This window comes from Pongo abelii, chromosome X (assembly GCF_028885655.2).
Source record: "Pongo abelii isolate AG06213 chromosome X, NHGRI_mPonAbe1-v2.0_pri, whole genome shotgun sequence".
In the NCBI taxonomy this organism is placed as follows: Eukaryota; Metazoa; Chordata; class Mammalia; order Primates; family Hominidae; genus Pongo; species Pongo abelii.
Window position 1 is genome coordinate 156,827,279 of NC_072008.2, and position 26,993 is coordinate 156,854,271.

General features: G+C 46.2%; 1 protein-coding gene across 6 annotated transcripts in view; it reads left to right on the top strand.

Moving 5' to 3' along the window:
* The first annotated feature begins 2,341 nt into the window (after window positions 1-2,341).
* MAMLD1 (mastermind like domain containing 1) overlaps window positions 2,342-26,993 on the top strand; it is a 142,605-nt gene continuing 117,953 nt past the window's right edge. For 2 of the 6 annotated variants that reach the window (XM_009235361.4, XM_024240949.3), the window contains exon 1: window positions 3,971-4,441. The gene's annotated coding sequence lies outside the window, so the exon portion shown is untranslated. Of the gene's footprint in view, window positions 2,476-2,905; window positions 2,996-3,394; window positions 3,798-3,969; window positions 4,442-26,993 lie in introns of those variants that run through there. The other 4 variants (XM_054545194.2, XM_054545191.2, XM_054545192.2 and 1 more) reach the window with 4 other exon arrangements.

The window sequence follows — 26,993 nt, forward strand, 5'->3', positions numbered from 1 at the left end:
ACACTAAACATGGGTGGCCACATAGCAAGTGGAAATGACCCAAGCTTTGAGGCCCAATTGCTTTACTGCTCTACTACTCATGGGTTGTGTGCCCCTGGATACGTGCCTCTACCTCTCTGAGTGTCTGATTTCCTCATTTAGAACATGGAGATGATGATCAGTACCTCACTGGGGACACGGACCCTGCAGGTAAAGCACAGGCTAGTTCTACGTTAATGGAGGAAGATGTGCTGCTGAGCTCCAGACTTGGTCTTGCATTCTGGGTGAAAAAAGGGCCCTGGCTCTCAGAGCCAGTCTACTCAGTGAAGAGAAAGCCCTCACCCAGCCTCTGTCTCCAGCCTCCTCTCCCATTTGTCCATCAACCTTGGGATACCCTAGGTGACAACCACAAGGAAACCTCTTTCCACCAGTAACTGAAGGAATCACTCTCTGTACCTTTGCGACTGCCTGTAAGACTGCCACCAATGCATGTGTGCCACACTGCCCCTTGGTGACATGACCCAAAGCTGGTTTTGTGTCATTAACACAAAGCTCTTTGCCTGCCCTCCAGCCTTCTTAACCTTGTTTAGGTCATGAACCACCTTCAAATGTGATGACATCTATGGGCCCTTTTTCCAGTGGGTGTGTATAGTGCAGTGGCCACCACAGTTTCCTGAAAAGTTCCAGGAAAGCAGAATCTACTAACATTCATTGAACAGATACTCCATGCCAGGCACCGTGCTGGGAGCTGGGAAGACAGCAGTGAACAAAAGAGACGCTGACCGCTACCCTCTTGGGATCTAACCTATAGAGGAGGTCAGCTAGCGGTAAGCGCTAAAGAGAAAACAAAGCTGGGAAGGAGAGAGGAAGTGCCAGAGATGGGCGTGGGGCTTTGAAATGTTACATAGGGTGGCCAGGTGACATTTGTGTCAAGACTAAAGGAAATGAGGGAGCCAGCCCATAGATATCTTGGGGAAGTGAATTCCAGCCCAAGGGAACAGCTAAAGCAAAAGTCCTAAGTAAAGCAGGAATGTATCCATGTGTTGAGGAAGATTTGGGAGGTCTGTGTGGCTGGAGCACAGTGAGTGGAGGGAAGATGACATTATTGAGATAGCAGAGGGACATGCCTGAAGGGCCGCAGAGGCCACTAGAAGCACTTCAGTTCTACTTTGAGTGCAATGGGGAGTCACTGTGGGGTTTGGCACAGAGATCGGGGAATAGACTGCAAGCAGAGTGTTGAAGGGAGGGAGGAATGAGGGCAGTCTGTGCGGCAGCTACTGGAGTAATCCTGGGGGGAGAGGCTGCTGGCTGGTACCCGGGGGGAGCAATGGATGAGCAGACTGACATTGTGGATACATTTTGATGATGCAGACGGCAGATTTGTCTACTGGACTGGCTGTGAGGTGTGAGCAAGAGAGAAGAATCAGGGAGGATCCCAGGGCCTTCTGCCTGGGCAACATGAAGGATGGAGTAGCCATGAACTGAGGTAGCCGACTATGGGCTCCGCACACTTGGGAGATGATCAGGAACTCGGTTCAGTCAGATTATGTGGAGTTTGCGATTTCTAGTGGCCATCCGGGTGCTGGTGCCAAGCAGGCAGTTAGCCATCTCACAGACGTGTGGCTGTGATGTTACAGGCTTCTTAGGATGCTCTAGGGGAATGGGCATCATTTGTCCCACTGAGGAAGATGAGAGCAAGTGATCCGAGGGTTGAGTGGAGGTGCTAGGAACAGAAACCCACCTTCCATCTCCTTGGCTAGTGCACTTTGAGGTTGCAGATAGAATTTTAAAAGCATCCTGCCAATGCTCTGTGATAGGCATGGCCATCTCCCATTCAGCTTTGTTTAATCAGATTTCCTTCAAGGGACTCCCGCACTCTCGCAGTTCTACCCGGGCACTGGCAACCCTGAGATGACTCTAGCTCTCCCTGGAGGGCCTTGAAGGTAAGGTTCAGTCACCAGAGAGCAATAACCTCTTCTGGCTGCTTGCCCTTTGCAGAGCAGACAGGACTGGACCCAGACAAGGCGGATTCCTTCACAACTGCCCTGCCGAACTGTGTACCCCCAGCCTCGCCCTGTTGGGCTGGGCGCATCCTGGCAGCGCTGGGGCTGCGAAGCCACAGCCCCTGCATGTACCTCGCGGTTGGGCCTAGACGCCGCTCTTCCTCCAGGTAACTTCGTGAAACGCTAGGAGGCAATCGCCCAGCCTCACTGCGCCTACGTAGCCCACGAAGGGATCTCGCTGGGTTCTCGGAGGTGGCCCCAGAGCTTTCCGAGGGCCGAGAGCGTGGGCGTGGAGGGAAGGAGGGGCCTAGTGGGCGGCAGGCCCACCCCTTTATTCGTGGCCTGCGGCTCCGCTGAGCGTGACCAGATGTGTTGGTGACAGGTTGCTACTCAGAGGTGCGGACAGGAGCTGAGCGCTGCTGCTGTCGGAGCAGACGCGGCGTTCCCGGGTTGTGCTCAGCCCTTGCAGCTGCCATAGGCTGGAGAAGTCCAGGTTAGGAAACGCACCCGGGGAGGGGATCCTGAAGAAGGGGTGCAGCCAAATACCCGGGAGGTGGGATAGGTGGGAAGGGAGTCGCTGGACTCGGCGCCAGGGCAGATGGTGGACAGGGCGCGCTGGCCCGCCCGGCAGTTCCCAAGGAACCTATGTTCCTGCAGAAGCCGCAGGTGTCCGTCTTGGGATAACTGCGGAGGGAGCCAATCCAGCCCAGCTTGGGCGGGAGCATCGCGTGCCCTGGTCCAGTGGAACGGGAGACTGGCCAGCGAGCCTGGACTCTGAGCTAAGCGTACTGGCGGGCGACGCCGACAGCTTCCGCGCTGAGGGTGGGAGACTGGGAAGTGGGGAGTGGGGCACTCGGCCGGGATGAAGCGGGTGCAGTTCACTAACTGCCACCTGAGAGCCCTGGTCCCCGCTGCCGGCACAGCGGGTCTGTTTGGCAGTCAGGGCGCGAGCTGGTGAGCGGATGCGTGGGCGGAGGGACTGGCGCTACCCACCCAGCAGCCACCCACTGCAGGTGAGTGCCCCTCCCAGGGCGAGGGGAGGAGAAGGGCCTGGCCGCTAGCCCTAGGGTCAGGCTCTGGTGAAAATGGGAAGGGGGATGGGGGCTGAATAGGCTACTTTATGATGAGACTCCCGTCCCTGTGACACTTCAGGGTCCTCCGGGGATCTGTCATTCCTCTTGCAAGCTCTCTTGTTCTCTGGTCCCTCTCCTCCTCTCCTTCTTTCCTCCTCTCCTCTCCTCTCCTCTCCTCTCCTCTCCTCTCCTCTCCTCTCCTCTCCTCTCCTCTCCTCTCCTCTCCTCTCCTCTCCTCTCCTCTCCTCTCCTCTCCTCGCTTCTCCTCTCCTCTCCTCTCCTCTCCTCGCTTCTCCTCTCCTCTCCTCTCCTCTCCTCTCCTCTCCTCTCCCTCCATCGTGTCTCTACCTCTATGTCCGCCGGTGCCTCTCTCGGTATCTGTCTCTCAGTCTCTGCCTTCTCTGTGTCTCGTACGGTCTCCTGTCTCTCTTGGTCTCTCGGTCCTGAGCGCTCTCTCGCCCTGTCACTGATGACCGCTGGCTTTTGGCTCTCCGTGCTCGCTCTTCGTGTGTCCCGGCCACGCACGGCTCACCAGCTCGCTTTCCCCAGACGCGGAAAGTCTACCTTCGGCGTGCGGGTTTCCCAAGCGCGCCGGGCCCCGCCTGCGGCCCTCCGGCGGGCTCTGTCTGCTGGAGGCGCTCCGGTAACCCTGCTGTCGCCTCTTTCCACCAGCGCACCGCCTAGGCAAGCCAGCTGACGCCGGGGGCACAGACCACCCTCCACTGAGTGCGGAGCAGCCAAGGTGAGTGCACCGATGCCCCTTCCGCCCCTTCGATCCCTCCCCAGCTGCCCTGGTTCGAGCCGACTGGAGAAATGAGGCAGCAACAGCGAAGCCAGCCTGCGGCCGCTTTCTCCTCTAAAGACTGGTGGGAGGGCCCGGGAGGCCCCTTGGGCGGCCGCAGCGCTTTGGCTGCCCGCCGCCCCATCCCGGAGTGGAAACCCTGAGTTTCCAGGCTTCGGGCTGGCGGGGTCGCGGGCAGGGCAGCGCGGCTTCCCCTTTAAGGCCTGAGCCTCTCGTCGCCGTGAGTGTGAGGGTGTGTGAGTGTGCGGCGTGCGTGTCTCCTCCTCCCCGAGTGACACAGCAGTGAGAAATGCCTATCAGTAACTTAAACCCCCGAAACTCCACCTTCCGGGCGCGCGGCGCGGAGCCGGGCGGTGGGAATGGAGCGAGCAGATTGAGGCCGCCACTGCAGCGCCGCCAGCATGAACTTGGCCGCGAGCTGAAGCGGCCGGCGGCGGGCGGGCGCGGGGGCACCGGCCGCTAGCCAGGGGGTGATCTGCAACAGGGCTGGGTTCCTTGGGGGCCGCCTGAGGCCAGGCTGCCCGCGCCGGCGGCCGCCCGCCCCTCGGACACTGCCCCCGCCGCCGCCGGAGCTCTGCAGCACGGTAAGGCTGAGGGCGGGCGCAGGAGGTCCGACTGTTCTGGGGGTTCCGGGGTACACTTGTAGCCCCCAATTATTGTCCCCATCGCTGAGGATCGGGGTCCCAGGGGTGCTTCGAGTCGGTAGACCCTGAAGTTTGCTCTGAGCACACGGCCCACCTGGCGCTGCGGGCGGCCGCCCCCTTCTCGAACCAGCCCGGCTGGGCTGGGCGCAGCTCGAAACGCCGGAGACCACGGCCTTTGGCTCGGCGCCCATCGGGCGTCTGAAATCCGGCGGGGGCAGCCACGTACCGGGGAGGAAAGGTAGAAGCGCGCAAGCTGCCCGGGCTCCTCGGGCTACGCTGGACTACCGGGAGGCTCCCACTCTGTCCCAGCACCCCCGGGTCGCTTGCAGCCTGGGTGTCACCGGCGACGGTGCCTTCACATGCCAGCTCCCTGAGCCCAGGCCAGTAGGCAGTGGGCGCTGGGTGAAGGATTCCCCCACCCCAACGCTGTTTGCCGCCTCTGAGCTAGAGTGTGGAGTGTGCGCGCCGAACCCGCTGCCCTGCACTCCCTCCCCTGCCAACTCCTGGGAAGAGCAGCCCGGAGCTGAGCTGGTGTTCAGGGCAGCCCGGACTGGGTTCCTGCGGAGCAGCCCCGGCACCCCTGCGTCACAGTCCGCGCTTCAGGTTCCCCAGCATCCGCGCGACGACAGAGCTGGGCGCCCGGCGCCGGCTAGCGCGGGCGGGAAGCCCCCCGAAGCGCCGCCAAATACTTTTCTCGGCCAGTTGGCTTGGCCAGGCTCCGTCCCAATGCAGTGTGTCCGAAGCCTCCTGGAAAGCTGGAGATGTCGTCTGATTCTGATCCGTGATTAAATTCGGACTGAGCAGACACTAATAGGATTAGCCTGCCAGAAAGCTCGGCCCTGAAGCCATCGGAACCTGTGCAAACACGCGCCTCGGGCTGGGGCATTCACTCCCGCCGCGCTCCTGCAGCTGGGTGCGGCTGACCTGGGCACCCCGAGTGTGGGTGTGTGTGAGCGAGAGGGAGCACAGCGTGGCTGGGGGACGTGGGGAGAAGGGGCTCCTTTTGCTGGGGTGGCTTGTCGTTGTTTGGCAGCACGGTGCCCCCCGGGGGCGCGGTCCCCACGGTGAACGTGCTGTTCACGGGTAAGCAAACCGAGGCCGGCTCCGGGACATTGTCTGCGAGGGCGAGCGAGCCGAGCTTACTAGAGGCGGCTGCGCTGGAACAAAGGCGCAAAGTCTCCCTGAGACCAAGCAATTTTGAAAGAGTTGGCTAGGGAGAGGGCCTGGGTCTCCCGGGGTAGACCACCGCGGGAATTGCGCCGCCCCCAGCGGCCCCGGCCCGCGGCTGGGGAATTGTGTTCCCCGGTTGCGGTGAGCCGGCGAGCGACATCGCAGCGGCGCGGCCCAGCTCTTGGCAGGCGTGGGTTGCCGCCCGAGTGCCCACCGGCCGGGCGGGGTCGACCGTGCGCCCGCCGGGGCTTCCCGGCCGCCACCGCAGCTCTGGGCCCCTGGAGGCCGCGCCGCTTCTTTCCTTCCCTCCCTCCCACCTCTTCTTGTCTTTATAGATCCCCCCTCCCTCCCACCCCCGCCGCCGCCGCCGCCAACAATCCGCTTTATAAAAAGCCCCTTTGTTTCCCAGGAGGCTGGAGAGAGGGAAGGGGAAAAGGGACGCAGAGGCAGGGGGCGGGGGCGGCTGTCTCCAAGTGGTTTCGAGACGCTCGGGACAGGAGGGCAAGTGTAGGCGATGGGGGAGGGGGCTGTGTTTCGAGGACCCTCTGTGGGAACCCACGAAGGCGCACGGAGCCCCAGCCCCGGCCCTCGCTGCACGCCGGGCCTGCCAGCCCTGGACACCCTAAATCCCGGCGGCCGGGACGGCCCAGTGGATTGCACTGCGAGCTGGCGGGCGCGCGCAGAGGCCCTAGGCTGCAAGCGCTCCGCGGGGTGGGCAGACGCGACTCGCCGATGCGCTCGCCGGGCTCGGGCATAGGGGGCGCCCTTTCCTTGGTTTCGCTTTGCAGCGGGCGCCCCTCGCCGCCAGAGCTCAGGGCAGCTGTCGCGCCCGCCGGTGGCTAAGACGGAGGCGGCAGCTCGGAGGCTTAGGCCACCCGCGTCTGGCTACACGCCTCATTTCTTCCCGCGCCCTCCTGCCACACCCTCCGCCCCGCCACACACAAGGGCTCAAACTCTCGGAGCGCCCTTTGTTTGGAGGCGCGGAGGCAGTGGGAGCCGCCACCTCCGGGGTTCGTGTAGCCTAGGCGGGCAGTGAGGATGAGCGTGCTACTCTGGACCGCGCGCCGGCCTGCTGCCTCTGCACCTAACCCAGCGCCTGACACTAAAGCTGCCAGCTTTAGTTGGATTGACGATTTAGCGGGTCCTTGTCCCTTATAACTGCCCCCCTAAAACTTTCGAGAACCCGGGCTTGCACTGAGGAATGTCAAACGTAATGTTAGAAGTAACCTTTCGCCATTCTGTTGGCCTGCTCCGCCCTGTGCCCCAAAGTGGTCGGTGTCTCTCATGGAGTTTGTTCGGGAAGGGAATACTGCAAAGAAAAAAGTGACAAATAAGGAAAGTGGGCGGGGCCCAAGCTCAGGCTGGTGGGTCTCCCAAGCGAAGTCAGATTCCACCCGCTCTCTTGCCGCCTCCGCCCCTCCTACTTCCATTTAATCTGATGTCGACGTTTTATTTGTGCCTTTTTGCATATCTTTCTCCTACTCCCCTCCCCTCCCATCTCTGGAGGTTATTGATAAGTGCTGGTCAAACATTTGTTCTCTGGTCTTTGGAGTAGAAGATGAAGCGTTAACACCCCCAACGCGCATACACACATCCCAACTGCGCGCATACGCACACCCCAACTGCATCTAAAACCACAAGAAAGTAATCAAAGGGTAAACTACTGGTTCTGCCTTCTCCTCCCCCCTTTGTGCTTCTCTTCTGGAGCAAGATCATTGGAAAATAAAGCTGCTGATGTGCGAGATGGAACATATGGTGCCTCCATAAGAGAGAAGCTGAAATGGCCTTGAACCTGCCGGACAGACCAGCTGTTTGCTGCCAGCCAGAGCAGCTAATCAGCTTCTTCCCCTTAAAGTAACAGCCCTCTTTTCACTTCATGACCAGTTTGCATATTAAATAGGATATTCTCCAGAGGGGAAAAGTGATGGGCTCCTATACTGCTTTGTGCTTGGTGGTTCTCCAATGCCTGCTCCCTGCTCTGGGGGCCGCCCTGCCCTCTCCCGGTGCCTGCCTACGATGTGTGAGTGTTTCTTTCAGTACTGAAGTAAGAATGTTGCTCAAAGTGGAACTTGGGACAGAAGAGGCAGGAAAAAAGAAAGAAAGAGGTGGGGCTGAGAGATTTCCAGATGCCTGGGAGGAAATCTCTCTGTTTTGTTCAGCTTCGGAAAAAACTAGCAGTCTTTCCCCTCTTTCCCCCTTTAAAAATATCACAAAGAGCTGAAGCTTTTCCTTACAAGATCTCCTTAAAAATCATCCTCTTCCGGCTGTGACCATTTTCAGTTTTTCTTCAGTACAATGTGTTGGGGTGGGGGGTGGGGAACAGTTTGGCGTTGGAAGAAGAAAGCCTTTAGGAGATACAAGGAAATTCCATGTTAGGAAATCATTAGCAAAGGGTGACTTCGTCTGTTTTCCTGCCACTGACGCTGACAGTGACACAGATGTGTGGGTTGAAATAGGAACGTCATTGAATTTTTACACTCCACCAGGAAATACCCCGTTTCTGGGGTGGGGGTGGGGGCTACAGATTCACTGCATCTTAAGGTAGGAGATTCACTATTGTCAATCCTTTTTACTAAGGAAAGGGATTTTTTTTAGCTTAGCCAGCATGTTTAATATATTTTCTTCCCTTTTAAATTGATCACCTAAAGGCATAAAATGCACCTGTTAATGGATGGTCCCTAGGAAACTCAATTACTATTTGGGGTTATGAAAGGGGATAAACTGGTCTTAGACAAGTGGCTCTTCTGAAAATAGCTGGACTATGCCTCTTCTTTAAAGGAGCCTCAATATACAGTAAACCCTTTTTTTATTATTATACTTTAAGTTCTAGGGTACATGTGCACAACATGCAGGTTTGTTACATATGTATACATGTGCCATGTTGGTGTGCTGCACCCATTAACTCATCATTTACATTAGGTATATCTCCTAATACTGTCCCTTCCCCCTCCCCCCACCCCACGACAGGCCCCAGTGTGTGATGTTCCCCTTCCTATGTCCAAGTGTTCTCATTGTCAATTCCCACCTATGAGTGAGAACATGTGGTGTTTGGTTTTTTGTCCTTGCGGTAGTTTGCTGAGAATAATGGTTTCTAGCTTCATCCATGTCCCTACAAAGGACATGAACTCATCCTTCTTTATGGCTGCATAGTATTCCATGGTGTATATGTGCCACATTTTCTTAATCCAGTCTATCATTGATGGACATTTGGGTTGGTTCCAAGTCTTTGCTATTGTGAATAGTGCCGCAATAAACATACGTGTGCATGTGTCTTTATAGCAGCATGGTTTATAATCCTTTGGGTATATACCCAGTAATGGGATGGCTGGGTCAAATGGTATTTCTAGTTCTAGATCCTTGAGGAATCTCCACACTGTCTTCCACAATGGTTGAACTAGTTTACAGTCCCACCAACAGTATAAAAGTGTTCCTATTTCTCCACATCCTCTCCAGCACCTGTTGTTTCCTGACTTTTTAATGATTGCCATTCTAACTGGTGTGAGATGGTATCTCATTGTGGTTTTGATTTGCATTTCTCTGATGGCCAGTGATGATGAGCATTTTTTCATGTGTCTGTTGACTGCATAAATGTCTTCTTCTTTTGAGGAGTGTCTGTTCATATCCTTCGCCCACTTTTTGATGGGGTTGTTTGTTTTTTTTCTTGTAAATTTGTTCGAGTTCTTTGTAGATTCTGGATATTAGCCCTTTGTCAGATGAGTAGATTGCAAAAATTTTCTCCCATTCTGTAGGTTGTCTGTTCACTCTGATGGTAGTTTCTTTTGCTGTGCAGAAGCTCTTTAGTTTAATTAGATCCCATTTGTCAATTTTGGCTTTTGTTGCCATTGCTTTTGGTGTTTTAGACATGAAGTCCTTGCCCATGCCTATGTCCTGAATGGCATTGCCTAAGTTTTCTTCTGGGGTTTTTATGCTTTTAGGTCTAACATTTAAGTCTTTAATCCATCTTGAATTAATTTTTGTATAAGGTATAAGGAAGGGATCCAGTTTCAGCTTTCTACATATGGCTAGCCAGTTTTCCCAGCACCTTTTATTAAATAGGGAATCCTTTCCCCATTTCTTGTTTTTCTCAGGTTTGTCGAAGATCAGATGGTTGTAGATGTGTGGTATTATTTCTGAGGGTCTTGTTCGATTCCATTGGTCTATATCTCTGCTTTGGTACCAGTACCATGCTGTTTTGGTTACTGTAGCCTTGTAGTATAGTTTGAAGTCAGGTAGCATGATGCCTCCAGCTTTGTTCTTTTGGCTTAGGATTGTCTTGGCAATGCAGGCTCTTTTTTGGTTCCATATGAACTTTAAAGTCATTTTTTCCAATTCTGTGAAGAAAGTCATTGGTAGCTTGATGGGGATGGCATTGAATAAACCCTTTTTTTTTTTTAAGATTCTGATTTTTTTTTTTTCTGCAACAGTGCATTGCACAGATCATTATCCTAGGAGCTGGGAAACTTGTGTTCTAGAAAGTTCTGCCCACTAATTAGCAGAGTGATCTTGAACAAGTCCATCCTTTCTCTCCCCCAATCCCATGACCTCTGAGTCTGAGTCCCTTCCAGTTCTAAAACACTATGGTTTGTGAATGAAATAGTCATTTTCTGGGAAAGTGAAACACCAAGTTCAACCTTGTCATTGGGAAACAGCTAGACAGATAATAAAAAGGGGCTGATATTTTGGAGGGCAAGGATAAAAAGGAGGAGTAAAAAAATGGCAGAAGGGCAATCAAAACAATACAAAAGTGTGAAGTGTTCACCTTTTTGTGTCTTTTGCAAGTGTGAACTTCTAACCCAGAATCAGAGACAGCGGACATCAGAAATCAACCCAAAAATTCTCTTGTCCAGTATTCCTATTGATGGCAGGCCTCCTAATCATTGGGTTGGTGTACAGATAACGGGATCTAAACTCTTTAGAGTAGACTGGTATATTTCCAAAGGACTCATCTAATGTAGAGCAGATTTGCTGCTTTGCAGTTATTTAGCAAAGGTTTCAAAGACAAAAAGGCCTTCCATCCGCACACACGTGCACCACTGGGGTGTGGGTTCTGAACCCATTGTTGAACCTTTTCTTTTCTTCCTAATCCAGCTGTTTTTTTTTTAAATCACATTTCCAACTTTGAGGATACAGCAGCCATGTAAGAACCTGCTGCTGTCCTACTTGATGTTAATATTGATTTTTTAAAGGGGCAGGGGTGAACGTTATGAAGAAGGATTCTTTATCCTCTGAGTTCTTTGGCAATTATCTTGCTGCCATAAATGTTGATACACATATAATGGATGTAACTAAAAAACTCCTTATCCAAGCAGAAAAGGCTGAGTGTTTGTTGGAGCAGATAGAATGCTGAGAGTGTGAATAGACCAACCCAGATGTCACTGGGGAGGGAGATAAATGATGGAGGAACAGGAGCCGGTTACTATGGATCAGCACAATAAACCGATTCCCATCATACACCTCTCACAACGCCACCGAGGGGTAACCTAGGCAGCACCAGTCAACTGTATGGCAGGAAAAAGCATTGCAAAGCTCAATTGGAACTGGCCTGGTTTTGTAGGCATTGGGTCCTTAAACATCTTCAGTACTTCGAGGAGGAAAATTTCATAAATCTGAATGAACCTGAAGAGACTGTGTTGCAAATACTTATTACTTCTTATTTTTGTTGTGTCATTGTCGTTCTTTAGTCTGTAAAGGTGTCAAAGGAAGAAGAAAAAGCCCCATGGAGCTGTCAGGACAGTTAGTCAGGGGGTTCTCCATGGAGGTAAGAAACAGTAGCTTGTGTTATAGGATATTTACATGCCAAGATTGGAGGTGCATAGTCCTGTGGGGTCCTGCTCCCAAATTACCAGCCCAGGGCTGCTGAAGCCCCAAGAGCATTTTCTTCCAGAGGAGGAGACAGAAGCAAAAGAGTTGGGTTACCTCATTTCCCTGCCTCCACCCCCCCACTCTGGTTGCTTTCTTTCTCCCCTTCACAGAGCCTCCCTGGTTTCCTTCAAACCTCGAGTTTTCTCCTAAAATCTGACGTCTTTATAACATCCAAAGCAATCAGATATGAAACAGTTCAAAAATATTCCCCCCAGGGGAGGGAATAGCAACGGGCCTCCCTGGCTGTAGGCACTGAGCTCCCAGAGTAAAGGCTTCCAGAGACGGGGCCTAAGGAGGGTTTGGGAGCAAGAAGCAAAAAGCTCTTTGCAAAGTTTAGGAGAGCTTTCCTTGCCCAGATTGGCTATCCTGGGCCTCCCTGAGGCCCCAGCTTCAGACTACTCCCTCCCTTCCTCAGCCTGCAAGAGGGTGGGCTCTTTCTACTCCTGGAGGAGGACCCCCCCACCGACCATGGCAACTCAGTCCTGCCCGGCTGCCCTCTGACCCCGACACAGCCAGTGCCCCTTTCTGCACAGCCCAGTTGGAGCCTCCCAGACCCCCATTTCCTTGGTGGGTGGGTGGGGTAAGCTACCTTACCCTCCCATGTGCCCTGCTGCTTATTCTGCCAAGTAAATAACCAGTAAGTGGATTTTGGGAAATGCCATTTTCTTAAGGCTGAGAATTGTTCCCTGAGGTTCAGAGAAGGCTGGAGTGGACCAGGTGATATCATCTTGTTGGAAGAGGGCCTAGCAGGCCAGCCATTGATTTTTTCCCCTTTCTTCTACCTGTGCGAGTACCTAGACACTAGACCACAGGGACAGTTTTCTGCTGATTTTGGAAGAGATCATTGGAGGCCACAGCACCTGAGCTAGTTAATGGCATCCAGGTCAAAAGGGCCTGGTGGCCCCAGCTTGTGTTCACCTGTGAGAGGAAAGTGTGGGTCTTTGGAGCATAAAGACAGGACAAAAACAAAGTCAAGTAATTCTGAACATATTGAGGAATTCCAAGTTCTTGGTCCAATTGTCCCAGCTCCACCCTCACCCCACAAGTAATGCATTTCCATTTTTTCCTGCATTTGAATCCGAAATTCCACTCTCAGCTTCGGCAGCATGCTGTGACAGAGTAGGGAGGAGGAAGACAGGACCCAGCTCTGCCTTCCTTTGTGTGGCTCTGCTAGTCGGTTGACCATTGTACCTGTACATAGTTAGCACAGGTACACCACCTCACCTGCAAACTCAGATGCTGAAAGATGGAGAATCTTACAGCTGGAAGAGTAAAACCCCATGATTTTACAGAAGAGGAAACTGAGGCCCAGAGAAGCGTCTGACTTTCCTATGGGGCCATAGTAAAGGGAGCCCAAAGTTGACAGAACCCTGGTCTCCAGTTCTCAGTGGAGTGTAGAACATCCATTTTGCACCCATGTGTGGGCAGACAGGCTTTCCTTTTGAGGCAGAGCAAATGTGGTAAAAAGAAATGCAGCCAATGGAGGGGGAGCGCTTGTAACTGTGGTGTAATATAATCTGCCCTGTATCAACGTGTGCTTTGCTCAGCATTGTTAGGACAGCAAAGGGGCATATTAGAATCTGAACTCGAAGTCTGGAAGTAGCTGGAGAATGGAGATTGTAAATTAAGAATTAGAAGGGAGTGTGTGTCTCGTTTTTGAGTTGCTGTCAGAGAGTCAGGCAGCCAGCCCTGTGGAGGGCTTGGCTGGGTGGGCTCCTCTGGCAATGGTGGGAGGTTGTTTGGGTTTGGCTCTTAATGAGATCTCAGTGTTAATATCTGCCTCTGGAAGTTCCAGCACCAGCCTCAGAATTTTAAGTGGGACAGTAGTTTTGGTGCAGTTGCCAATGTCACATGGTTTGCGTGTCTAATTCTGAAAGACTGGCATGCTTTATGCTAGGCTTCGGGAGGAGGGCACAGCATTTCTAAGCCGCTTGTCTGTCAAGGATTAATTTAACCTCTAATTACTACATTTTCTTCGCAGTTTGCTGCACGAACATGTTGTAACAAAGCTCAAAGAAGTATGCCATTTTATTTCTCTGCCACTCTAAAATTAATTTCCGGAATATGGAGTCAAACCTGACACACTTGGTCTTAAAATAATTGTGCTGACATTCGAGTTAAAGTGAACAATCTGGTTCTTTCTAGTGATCCCCCAGCCATGGGGTAAAGAGCATTATCATGTTAGGTGCCATGACAGTTCTCAAAATGAGCCCTGAATATATCAAGGAGTGTCACTGCACTAATCTCACTAGGGGAGCACTGGACACAAAGGTAACACCCGAGCACATGGCTGAGGTGTTAGTTTTGGAGTATGACTGATGCCCTGTGCAATAGGGCAGCCAGGGAGTCCTTTCTCACCCACTAATAGGGCTCGTGGTGAGGTCTTGTCCCACAGCACGAGGTGAGCACATTACCAAATCGGAGGCTCCCAAGAGCCTGCCCCTGGGGCCAAACCTGTTCTGAGTGGCTGTGACAATGAAATCACAAGATGAAGTTAATGGGGATTCTCCAGGCAGGGTTTTCTCCCTCCTCCTGCCTGCTCTTCCTGGGCGTCCCGCACCAGCAATCCCCAAGAGTAACAGCCCTTTGGCTGTCCTACATATCTCTTTTATTCCCACCTTCCCAAACAGCAGCAGTGGATCCCAGAGTGGGAGGCCCGTTCCCCATTCTGGGTGCTTGAGAAGACTGCATTCTCAGGCCCTGGTTGGGGAGACTTAGCAGCATTGTTGGTTGCCTAATTTGGGTCCACCGAAGCTGATTTGTGGGATTTGAGAGATGACCAGGTTAGCCATTTGAGTTCTCATCTCCTTTCTCAGGCGGTTGTGAAGAGCTCTCTCTCTCTCTCTCTCTTTCTGTCTCTCTCTCTCTCTCACACACACACACACGTACACACACACAGACACACTCACACACTCATCCTCTCTCAGGAGTACAACTTTGCCAAGATAGCAAAGGTTAGGTCTGAAGCCCTATTCTGCATATGGCTGGGGACAGGCTCACTGGCCTTTTCAGCCATGCCTTTGGCTGCCAAATCCCGAGCAAATCGAGTGTAGGTTCAGTACCCCCACGTTTTCCTTACCGGTTTCTAGACCTGCCTCCTGCTTCTCACACCCCCTCTCCACCTTACCTAGAAAGATGTCATCCTCAGCCCGCTGTACCTTAGTGGGATTCCCTTCCTCTGGAGAATCTGGAGCCTCTAACTTGAATTAAAACATGCAAGAGTTACCATGCCTTGGAGAGAATCTGCTGTTTAGGGCACAGGTAAGGAGGTGTTCAGGGCTTAGGGAAGCCCTCTAATCCACACCCCACCCTCCACCCCACCAAATGGTCCCATGCCTGGCATAAAGCTGATCCTATTTATGAGTTAGAGAACTACCTGGTTGCCAAGGTTTTTCTGAGCTTGCCCTCAGGGAAGCTAACCCCAATTGGTGTCTTGAACCTCAAATCATAACAAAAATGACTCCCTATCCTCTGAAGCAGGGGTGGCTGTTTGCCTCTTAGGGATCACAGACTTCTTTGTGAATCTGATGAAAGCTCTGGGTCTTCTCCCTAGAAATTGAAAAATAACATGCAATGTTGCATCTAACTTAGGGTACTACTAGGCCTTAAGCCCACTCATGGTTCTCTCAGGGATCTTTTGTCACAGGTTAAGAAAGTCTCAATATGAGCTTTTGGCAGGAGACATTGACCAACTGTGGGATTTTAGGCAAGTCTGTGAACTTGCCAAGTCTCAGTGCCCTCAGTTGTCAGATGGAAATATCAGAATGTCAGTTCCACCAAGTTTGGAGCATTGTGGGAGATTCAAAAGAGATGGTGTTGGTGAGATGGTCTTGTAAATATCAGGCTCAGGGCACACTCATGGGTTGCTCTCTTTAGTGTCAGTGTTTACTATTTATTTTGCATTTCCATTTGATGTGGGAAATTTAACAAAAGAAAATCAGGCTTCTTTTGACTTGAAAAGTCATTTTGTCCCTTTCTTTGATACTGCATAAGTTACGCCCAGGCAAACTGGCATTAAAGAGACTCTGGCTTGGGAGGGACCTCAAAGAGCATGCAGTGTGTCCAGGATCTAGACAGTTTGAGATCCCAATTACCCAGCCCTCGGCAGTTCCAGAATGGGTCAAGGATGTGTGTAGCCAGTCCCGTGCCTTGAGGAGGTTCCACATTTGCCTGCTGCAGAAGTGAGAAAATGGGATCTGAGGAGGCAGATAGTTGTTTGGTTTTTCACATTTCAGTACGGTCACACCGGGCATGAGAAGGTAAAGTGGATCCTGTGTGTCTCTCTCATAGTCACTGAAAAGGCCTAGCCAGACCCTCATGAAAACTGGGAAGTAGTCTCACCCCAGGATCTGTCCAGGGCCCCATCCTGAGGAAGTGGGGTCGTGTCCTTTTGGAGAGGAGCCTCAGGTTGGGCCTGCTTGTGTGTGGGGGGTCTGCTTAGGAGGGAAGAGGATGGCTGGACTCCATTCAGATAGGCTTCCACAACCTTCCCTATCTCACCCTGGAAGTGTGGAAAGTCTTCTCATGGCAAGGCCACGAGGGCTCGTATATCAAAGATGGGGAAACTGAGGCCCAGAGAGGAGCAGGTGCTGGCCCTAGGTCTCATGACAAGTCATGAAGACATTTCCTTGGCCCTTGTTGATCCTGTGCACCTTCCAAATTCTCTGTCTGGCTCCTCACAATAGTGTATTTTCAATTCTCCTAGAAACACAAGCCCATCCTCATATTAACCTGGCCCTGATGAATGCTCAGGTCCTCAAAGTCAGCCCTAGAAAGTAAATAGCACGTTTGGAAAGCCCTTTGAACCCTCAGAGGGAGATCCTGGCCTTGCTCAGCCTGTTGCTATGCAGTTCCAAAGTGGAGGCAGCCACACATTTGCAGAGCTTTTTAGTCCCTTCCCCCACCCCATGTGGATTTTAGGAACCTTTTGGAAAGAAATGTGTTGCTAGGAGCTTGGGCTCTCCCTCTCCTTTAGAAAGAGAGAACTGTTTTTGCTTTGAATTGCCTTGCAAACAGATTGAGGTGTCTCCCTACCCATTCTTTCTTTTGTTAAACCAACCCGATTTGCCACGGGTAGTTAAGCGGAGATCATGTTGAAAATGAGTGCTTAGTACAGGGTCACTACGCAGAGTGGCTCCCATTCCCATCCTTGGCCAGAGCATCTCACCCTTAATTTCATTATTAATCTGGAGGGAGAGGAATCGTGCAAGTCAGTTGAAAGCAGATGCCACCTAGGAATTTTGGGTCCATCACGTCATCAAACAAAATGAGAGTCGTTTGTAAATTGGAAAGTTTGGCAGTGGGTGGTTGCCCTTTGGAAGATTCACTGTTTCAGACCAGCTTTCTGAGTCTGGGAGGAGTCCCTGGTGCTACAGTGGGAAGAATACCCACCTGAGGGCCACCAGCATATGGTCTGGCTTCAGCTTTGATACCAACTAGCCATGGCACTTGGGGCAAGCTATTTCCTCAGACTGGGCATCATTTTCTCCATCTGTACAATGAAGGAATGGTGTAGGGGCATCCAAAGGGCTCCTCCAGCTCTGGCATTTCTTAATTCTCCAGTAGCAAGTTAAACTCTAAGTTACTTAAAATATTTGAAAAGGATAAGTAATAATTTGTTCTTTTTGAAATTACCAGAGACTTGAAAGCATGGGGTTGTATTTTTGTTTGGGTAGGTGGGGACTGTGACTGTTATATAAGTGATAACAGTTTTAGAAGTTTTAGCTAAAGACAAAGAGTTGAAATGTATTTATGTAGGACCAAATAATAGAAAAAAATTCCTTTAGAGACCCCTTGTTTTATGCATGAGGATGCTGCAGCTAAAGAAAAATATCATGCTTGCCCAGGCTTCCCTGGCAAGCTGCTAGGAGCTGAGGTGGTCCAGGACCCAGGAGGCCCAGCTTGCAACCCACTGCTTGCCCCACACCGCACTTCCCAGGATCTTACAGAAGAAGCCTCCAGACCCTCAACTCCATATGGGACCTGCAGTCAGCAGAATATAGGGCTGAGTGATTCTGATTTCTAGCTATCAGATACTAGCTTATCAGAAAGGAATTTTTGTTCTCCACCCCTGCCCCCAACATCCAAGGGTTCTCTGTTAACAGTAAATATTTCATTTTTTTGGTCTTGTAGCAATGCCTAATTTAAAATAAAACAGATTTTTTGAATATCGGGGGGTGGTCCTTAGGGGCTTTTTATTTGGATTTATTTTATTTCAAACAGATGGGCTGTTTTAGGTTTGACTTCATATTTGCTAATTTTCATTATGGAAAAAAAAAAACAATCCCAAGCCACCCCACCCTTATTTTTGTAGTGAGTAACAGTTTGTCTTGTCTAAAAGAAGCTTTTATTTTCTCAACTGTTCGCACCCAGCGTATTCAGCCTTATTTTGTATTTTTAATCACATAAATGTGTTGGCCACTTATAGCTTATGGGATGTTCACAAAATGCGCCCCACTCATTCCCGAACAGCCACCAACTTTGGGACTGTATCTCTCAGCTCCAGCCCAGCTACCTCTTGTCTAGTTCCCAGCCATCCACTCCTCTGGCCTGAAGCCAGACCATATGGAGGTGCAGAGTCAGAGAGGCCTTGGCCTGGGAGGGAGGCACCCTGGTGCCTGGCCCAGCTCTACTGCCTTGCTGTGCGACCTTGGGCAGGTCCGTTCCCCTCTCTGGGCCTCACGGTTCCCACTGCTACAATGAGGAGGCTGACCTAAAGGGGCTTTGTGGAATTTTCCTCTTATTATGTTAGATTGTTATATTTGGAAGATGTGACTTGACCAGTATAGTACATGACCTTTAAATCCTTTCTAGAAGCAATATTTAGTGATGTTTCTGAAAGAGTTAGGAGGTGTATATCTCTGAGATGAACTAGTACTTTCTGAAATTTATGAAAACAGCAGTTATCCTTTTTTGAATGCCCACTGTGCCTGGAGACTCCTGTCCTGCTGCTTCTTAGAAACTCACCCATCAGCTGTGAGCATTTTCTAATGGTTTCCCCTCAGGTCTTTAATCTTTGATCTCAATACCTTCTCCCTAGGAGATTAATTGATCACTTCTAACCGTTTTTTTAATTTAATTTTTCACTTGACGTAAATTCGGACTCTCAGAATATTTGCAAGAATAATACAAATAGTGTTTAAATACCTTTCACTCGATTCCCCAAATGTTGACATTTTACCACATTCTATGTTTTATCTACCACCCCCTCACACACACACACACACACACACACACACACACACACAATGTTATTCTGAACTTTATGAGAACAAATTGTAGGTATGATGCTCTTTTATCTCCAAATACCGCAATATATATTTCCTAACATTTCCTAAAACGTTCTCCTGCATAAGCACATATTGATCAAAATCAGGAAGCTAATAGTGGTACTAATCTATCTAAAGACTTTAATCTAAAGGCTTTATTCAGATTTTGCCAATTGTCCTAATAATGTCCTTTATAGCAAAAGAAAATCCAGGATCATGCAGTGCATTCAGTCATTATGTCTCTTTAGTGTCCTTTAATGTTGAATAGTTCTTCAATCTGTCTTAGTGTTTTGTAGCATTGACGTTTCTGAAGAGTACATGCCAGTTATTTTGCATAAAGTCCCTCAGTTTGAGTTTGTTGCCTGATGTTTCCTCATAGTTAGATCAGGGTTATGTACTATTGGCAGAAATACCACAGAAGTGATGTTGTCCATCAGTGTATCATATCAGGAGGTCCACGATGTTAGTTCCATTCATCCTATTCCTGGTGATTGTCACTTTGATCACTTGGTTAAGGTGATGTCTGCCAGATATCTCCACTGTCCAGTTCCTATTTCCTCCCCTTGCAATTAATGAGTATCTTGGGGAAATAAATATATTTTGAGGCTGTTAGTATCCTACTACACCTCAAACTTTCACTCACTAGTTTAGCATTTATTGATGGTCTGTGCCTGAGGCAAGATTATTATGCTGGTTGCCAAATAATGAATTTCTGATTCCATCATCCATTCTACATTTATTAGTTGACTTTCTACTATAAGAAAGAACTTTTCTTTCACTCCCATTTATTTACTTATGCTTTTATTTATATTAGGTGGACTTGTGCATTTTTACTTTGAGTTATAATCCTTTCCTATCATTATTTATTTTGATGCTCAAATTGTCTGAGGTTTGGCCAGTGGGAACTCCTTCAAACTAGTTACTATGTCTTTCTGACATGCCCCTAATCATCCTCTGAGCACGCCCTTAATTTCTGGCACATCTGCTCCAGGCTCATCTTGTGCTTTCCCTGCCTTAGCCTTAAAATCAGCCATTTTCCCATGGAATCTTAACTTCTTTTAGTGAAGAATGGTATTTAGAAACTAAGATCTGGGTACTAAAAGCATGCGCATTTCTACAGATGTGTCATTGTTACTAAACCCTCTCAGTCCACAAAGCTAGGAAAATAATTAACTCACATCTATATCTATTCCTTTTTATTTATTATTTTGGTAATATCTATTTCTCTTCTATCTATCTATCTACCTGCCTACCTACTTACCCATAAACCATGAGTTCACACTGATACCTCCAAATTCCAATACAACAGCAAAGTTCATTCTATCTTCCCCCTTCCCATATTTGTAGTTTCCTTGCAAAACAGTGAGAAATCTCTCTGCCATTACCATAATATATTTACTCACTTAATCCTAGAATATATAGAAGCTAGTTTCAGAGTTGCTAACCCATGACTCTATGAAGAAGCCAATTAACAAGAGTACAATATTTGTTCAGAATTATTTTTGTCTTTGCGTAAGAGTGTATCCTTCAAGCACTGGGGCCCCACTGAGGTCATTTGAATATGGTTTAGTTCAGTTGTTTCTGTTTAGATTCCTTTTTGTCTGCCGCTCGCCCCCAAACCATCTTTCTTTGTTAATTTTAATTATTTTTCTGTGAGCATGTGAAATAATAACATAGTTTCAAAAGTTAGAACTGTACAAAAAGAAATCCTCAGAAAAGTGACATCTCCCATTACTTCTGTCCTTTCTACCTCATTCCACTCATTTCCTGTAAGTAACCAACTTCATTAGTTTTTCTGTGTTTCTTTTTGCACAAATGAACAGATATCTGTGTATTTTCCTATACCCCTTCCTTACATAAGGTTGGCTTAATAGAGATACTCTTTTGAGCTTTGCTTGTTCACTCAAACGCATGTCCTAGAAATCACTCCATATAGAGATCTTCTTCATTCTTTCATTACAGCTGCATGGTACTGCATTGTGTAGATGTACCATAGATTATTCAACCAACCTCCTATGTGTAGCCATTTAGATTGTTTCCAGTATTTTGCAATTAAAAATAAAACGAACAACCCAGTACATATGTATTTTCATATTGTTAGAGGTATATCTTAAAGAGTAAATTTCTAGAAGTGGGATTAATGTGTCAAAATGTAAAAACAAATGTAGTTTTGTTAGGTATTGCCAAATTCCCCTCCAGAAAGATTGTACCAATTTGCATTCCCATTAGCAATGTATGAGAGTGTTTTTATCCCCAAAGCCTCACCAGCAAAGTATTTGCTTTACTTTTTAATTTTTACAAATCTGATAGGTGAGAAATGGTATCTCAGTGTAGTTTAATTAGCATTTTTCTAATTAGGAGTGGCTTGGAACATCTTTTCATATGCTTAAGAGCCCTTTTGATATTTTTATGTGTGTGAATTATCTGTTCATGTCTTTTCTCCCTTTTTCTATTGGGTTTTTAGTCTTTTACCCTCAATTTTAAGAGTATTTTTCTGTGTTAGGTATATTAGCTTTTTTTATTTGTGATATATGTTGCAAGTAATTTCACTTAATTGGTTTGTGGTTTTTTCAATGTTTGTTTTGTTTTGCCATGCAAAAAAATTTTTATGTCATCAAGTATCAGTCTTTTCTTTTATCATATCTGGATTTGAATCACAGTTAGAAAGCCTTTCCTCACATCCAGTTTAAAGAGAAATTCACCAGATTTTCTTCCAGTACTTGTATGGTTTCATGTTTTACATTTAGATTCCTAATCCATTTGGAGTTTATTCTTATGAATGATATATGGGAGGGATCTTACTTTACCTGTTTCCTTTTTTCTTTTTGTTTCTCTTTTTTTTTCTTTTTTAGAGACAGGGTGTCACTCTGTCACCCAGGCCGGAGTGCAGTGGCATAGTCATAGTCAGTGGCAGGGTGGTGTGCCACAACCACCTTGGCTAAATTTTTTTTTTTTGTATGTTTTGTAGAGAGTGGGTATTGCTATGTTGCTCAGGCTGGTCTCAAACTCCTGGACTTAGGCATTCCTACTGTCTCAGCCTCCCAAAATGCTGGGATTATAGGCATGAGCCACTGCACCTATCCCCTTCCCTTTTTTCAAGAGACTACCCAGCTATCGCAGCCCCATTTTACAAATGTTCATCTTGCTCCAGTGATTTGAAAAGTCACCATTATTATATATTCAGTCTCCACATATACTTGGGTCTATTTCTAGATGCATATTTTATTCCACTGGTCAATTTGCCTATTCTTCTTCCAGTACCACACTGTTTCAATTATCGAGGCTTTATTGTGATTTTTAACAGCCTTTTATTTTGAGATAATTGTAGAGTCACAAACAGTTTTAGGAAACAATACTAGAAAGATCCTATTTACCCTTCACCCAGTTCACAACCAGGACAGTCACACTGATACACTCCAACCACCTTATTCAGAGTTTACCAGTTATACATGCACTTATTTGTGTACATGTATGGGTATTTAATTCAAAGCAGTTTTATCAAATGTGTAGAGTCATGTGACCACAGTCAAGAAAAAGAAATAGTGCCATCACCACAAGGATATGCAATCCTTTGTGTTGCTGTTTTATACCAAACCCACTTCCCTCCTGATCTGCTCCACCCCAAGTTCTGAACCCATGGCAACTAACCAGTAATCTGTTCTCCATTCCTATAGTTTTGTTATTTCAAGAATGTTATGTAAATTCAATCATATAGCATGTGATCTCTTGAGATTGGCTTTTTTCCCTCAGCGTAATTCTGATAGTGGTGTAGTGCAATACAGGAGTAGTCCGTTCTCACAGGTGTGTAGAGATATCTCATTGTCATATTAATTTGCATTTCCCTAATGCCTAATGAGATTGAACATATTTTCTGGAGTTTATTTTTCATCCATATAACTTCGTGGAATGTCTGTTCATGACTTTGGCCCATTTTCTAGTTGGATTATTTGCATTTTTTCTCTTTTTTTCACTGTTGAGTTTTGCAAGTTCTTTATATATTCTAGATACTTGTATTTTGTCCAATATGTAATTGGAAAATACTTTCAGTCTGTATCTTATCTTTCCCTCCTTTTTATAGGTTCTTTCACAAAAAGACTATTTTGGGGGTCAGATTTTTGTGGTTGAGTCTAAGAACTCTACACCAAGTCTTAGGTCCTGAAAATTTTCTCTAATATTTTTTAAGTTTGATGGTTACACATTTAAAGCCATAATCAATTTTGAGTTGATTTTTGTATAACGTGTGAAGTTTAGGTGGATGTTTATTGTTTTTTTGCCTATGGATGCTCAATGGCTCTAGTAGCATTTGTTGAAAAGGCTATCCCCACCTCACTGAATTGCTTTTACACCTTTGTCAAAAATTCGTGGGAAATATTTTTATGGGTCTATTTCTGGGCTCCTTATTCTGCTCCACTGATCTATGTGTCTATCCCTCTGCCAATACCACACAGTCTTGACTATTGTAGCCATATAAAAATGTTAATACTAGGTAAAAGTACTCCTCCCATTGTATAATTGTTTCTCAAAATTGTTTTAACCTAGGACTTGTGCCTTTCCATGTATTTTAGAATAACCTTGTCTACGTCTACAAAAAACTTTGCTGGGATTTTGTTGAGAACTGCATTAAACCTATAGGTCAATTCAAGAATTGACATCTTTACTATGTTGAGTCTTCTAGGCAGTAAACATAGTATGTCTCCTCATTTATTTAGGTCTTTTTTTTTATGAGCACAAAAAAGGTGTTTATTATTATTTCTATTTGATGTTCAACTCTTTTTTTCTTAATTCTTTTTATTAAAATTCAAAAATGTCAATATTTTCAAGGGAAATACAATAAGTGAAAATATTTTAAATATATTCTTATAAATGTATTCATACCTGTTGATGTAGTCTAAGACTGAAGCAATAGAGTACAAAATTTGAAACACTTTAGATTACAAATATTTTGTCCCATTTTAGAGTAGAGTTTTAAAAAATCACTATTTTCATAAAATATAGAGTTTTTTTAAAGAGAGAAAAGAAATTGCTTATAAATGTCAGTTGCAAGTATAATTTATTGTGATTGGAACTACTATCAAGATTTACTTCGTATGTAAATTTCTTTGATAAATTTTATGGATTTTAATAGGTCACAGGAAATCTCATTGTGCTCCTCTTTCATTTTTTATATTTTATTTTATTTTAAGTTCCAGGATACATGCGCAGGAGTCTTTGTTTCTTACAAAAGCATTTTGTAACTTTCTGGATGCAGATCCTATGCACATTATATTATATTTAATATCTAAGTATTGCATTTTCTATGCAGCAGTTGTAAATGGTATGTGTTCTCTTAAACAGTTTTATTGATACCATTCACATACCACCAAATTCACCCATTTAAAGTATTCAGTTCAGTGGCTTTTAGTATATTCATAGTTGTACCATCATCACCAGTATCTAATTTCAGAATATTTTAGTTACCCTGAAAAGGAACCACATATCCATTAGCAAACATCCTCAATTACTCCCTGCCCAAGCCCTTAGTAACTATTAATCTGCTTTCTGTCTATATGGATTTACTTATTCTAGGTATTTCCTATGAATAAAACCATAAGATAAATAGCCTTTTGTGACTGACTTCTTTCCCTTAGCATAATGTTTTCAAGCTTCATCCATGTTGTAGCTTGTATTAGTACTTCATTCCTTTTCTTTGCCAAATAATATTCCACATATTATTTGTGATACACCATATGTTGTTTCTCCATTCATCAGTTGATAGAAATTTGAGCTGTTATCACTTTTTGAGTCTTATAAATAATGCTGTTGTTAACATTCATGTACAAGTTTTTGTGTGGACATATGCTTTCATTTCTCTTGAGCATATACCTAGGAATGGAATTTTTGCATCATACGGTAACTCTATGTTTAGCATTTTGAGGAACTGCCAAACTGTTCCAAAGTAGTTGTGCCATTTAACAATCTCACCAACAATATATGAGTTCCAGTTTCTCCACATCCTTGCCAACACTTGTAAATTTCTGTCTTTTTTATTATGGCTGCTCTAGTGAGCATAAAGTGGTATTTCATTATGATTGTGATTTGCATTTCCCTGTTGGCTATGATTTTGAGCATCTTTCCACGTGCTTTATTGGCCATTTGTATATCTTCTTTGGAGAAGTGTTTATGCAGAGCCTTTGCCCATTTTTATATTGGATTATTTGTCTTTCTATTGTTGAACTGTAAGCATTGTTTATATATTCTGAATCCTAGACCTTCATCAGATATAAGAGTTGCAAATATTTGCTCCCATTCTGTGGGTCATGTTTACACTTCATTGATGGTATTACTCAGAGCACAAAAATTTTAATTTTGATGAAAGCTAATTTATTTAGTTTTTCTTTTCTCACTTGTGCTTTTTGTATCATATCTAAGAAACTATTTCTTAACCCAAAGTCAAAGATATATTTCTATGTTTCTTCCAAGAGTTTTATAGTTTTAGTTCTTACATTTACATTTATCTTCCATTTTGAGTTTTAAAATTTTAAAATGTTTAGTTAATAAAAATTGTGTATATTCAAGGTGTACATGATTCGATATATGCATATATTGTGTAATGATTACCACAATCAAATTAATTAACACATCCATTACCTCTCATAGTTACCATTTTTGTGTGGATATATGTGTGTGGTGAGGACACTTAAAATCTGCCCTCTTAGCAAGTTTCAAGGAAACAATGCAGTACTACTAACTATAGTCACCATGCTGTACATTAGATTCCCAGAACTTATTCATCTTATAACTGAAGATTTGTACACTTTCACCAAGATCTTCCCATTTCCCCCACCTCTAAGACATTAACAACCACTATTCTACTCTCTGCTTCTAGGAGTTCAGCATTTTAAATTTCTACATATAAGTGAGACCATATATTATTTGTCTTCTTTGTCTGGCTTATTTCCACTTCAGGTCATGCAGGTTCATCCATGTTGTTGAAAATGGCAGGATTTCTTCTTTATGCCTGAACAATACTACACACACACACACACACACACACACACACATACACACACACACACAGTTTATGCTTGAACAACATAGTGGTTCGGGGTACCAACCGCCTGCACAGGCACAAATCCACTTATAACTTTTGACTTCCCAAAAACTTAACTACCAATAGCCTACTGTTGCCTGGAAGCCTTACCAATAACATAAACAACACATATTTTGTATGTTATATGTATTATATATGGTGTTCTTACAATTAAGTAAGTTAGAGAAAAGGTTATTAAGTAAATCATATGGAAGAGTAAACATATTTACTATTCACTAAATGAAATGGAATCATCATAAAGGTCTTCATCCTTGTTATCTTCATATTGAGTAGACTGAGGAGAAGGAGGAAGAGGAGGGGTTGCTCTTGCTGTCTTGGGGATGACAGAGGCAGAAGTGAAGGAGGTGGAAGAGAAGGCAGGAGAGGCAGGCCCACCCAGTGCAACTTTATGGAAATGCATCATAATTTCTCTCCAACTTTTTGCTTTTTTATTTCTCTAAAAAATATTTCTATATAATACCAATCCTTCTTCCACCATTTGCTTTAGCTTCAGGTCCTGTATCATAGAAGGGTTCATGCTGTAAAGGAAGTCAGAAGCTGTCTTGAGTAATCAGAACCCTTCTGCTCAATTGTCTAATATCAATTTGTTTCCTGGCACTGCTTCTTTTATGTCTTTGTCCTCATGATCCAGCACTAGTTCGGAAGCACTCATCTCCATAAAGTTGTCTTCTGTTATTTCCTCTGGCATGGTGTCTATTAGCTCTATAATTTCTCCAAGATCCATATCTTGAAATCCTTCAACACCCATCTTTTTTTTTTTGCCATGTCCACAATCTTTTTCATGATTTCCCTGTTTATTGTCATAAATTCTGTAAAGTCATGCACAACATCTGGACACAGTTGTTTTTTCCAGCAGTAATTTACTGTTTCAGGCTTGATGGCTTTCACAGATTTTTGTAAACAATTATGGCACATTCAATAGTGTAATCCTTCCAGACTTTCATGATGTTCTTTCTATTGAGGTTCTCTTCCAAAACATTGACAATCTTTCTATAGAGTACCCTGTGTGGTGAGTCTTAGAAGTCCTTATGACCCCCTGATCTAAGGCTGAATTAGAATTGTGTTTGGGGGCAAGTAGAGCACTTCAACACCTTCAGTGTTG